The 703-nt window shown below is 61.6% G+C and overlaps 1 protein-coding gene across 1 annotated transcript in view; it reads right to left on the bottom strand.

The window, feature by feature from the left end:
- The window catches only part of LOC113941622 (ryanodine receptor 1-like), a 3,224-nt gene extending 2,586 nt beyond the window's left edge, over positions 1–638 (bottom strand). Inside the window, exon 1 of the mRNA XM_027632769.1 lies at positions 517–638. The gene's annotated coding sequence lies outside the window, so the exon portion shown is untranslated. The remainder of the gene's footprint in view (positions 1–516) is intronic.
- Between the last annotated feature and the right edge of the window lie 65 nt (positions 639–703).

The following is a 703-nucleotide window of genomic DNA, read 5'->3' as shown; positions in this document are numbered from 1 at the left end:
TTTTGGGTCCCATTTTGAGGGGTCCCATTTCAGGGCCCTGTTTTGGGGGGAGTCTTGTTTTGGGGTCCCATTTTGAGGGTTCCATTTCAAGGAGGTCCCATTTTGAGGGAACCCGTTTCAGGGCCCTGTTTCAGGGTCTCATTTTGGGGTCCCAGTTCAGGATCCCATTTCAGGTTCCCATTTTGGGGTCCCATTTTGGGGAGGGTCCCCTTTTGGGGGATCCTATTTCAGGGTCCCATTTTGGGGTCTCCTTTAGGGGAGGGTCCCCTTTTGGGGGATCCTGTCTCAGGGTCCCATTTCAGGCTCCCATTCTGGTTTCCCATTCTCGTGTCCCATCCCCGGGGGTCCCATTTCAGGTGATCCCATTCCAGGCTCCCATTCCCGGTGCCCCATTTCGGGGTCGTCCCCTCTCCGGGGGTCCCCCTTTTTCAGGTTCCCGTTCCAGGCTCCCGTCTGGGGGTCCCCCCTTTCCGTGGGGGTCCCTCCCCGTTTTGGGGGGTCCCTGGCCGGGGGTACCTGTCGTGCACGTTGCCCCTGTCGTCGCCCATGGTGACGGTGACGCTGCGGACCCGCGACAGCTCGAACTCGGGGTCGTGCTGGTGGAAGTGGGGGGTCACCCAGCCCACCCAGGCACTGCCCGGCTCCTGCCCCGCAAACAGCCGCACCGAGTAGTAGTACTGGGGGGAAAAGGGGGGTCAGGGGG

This window comes from Corapipo altera, unplaced genomic scaffold, assembly GCF_003945725.1.
Source record: "Corapipo altera isolate COAL_440 unplaced genomic scaffold, ASM394572v1 59978, whole genome shotgun sequence".
NCBI lineage: Eukaryota > Metazoa > Chordata > Aves > Passeriformes > Pipridae > Corapipo > Corapipo altera.
This window is presented reverse-complemented; position numbering and strand designations above follow the sequence as displayed.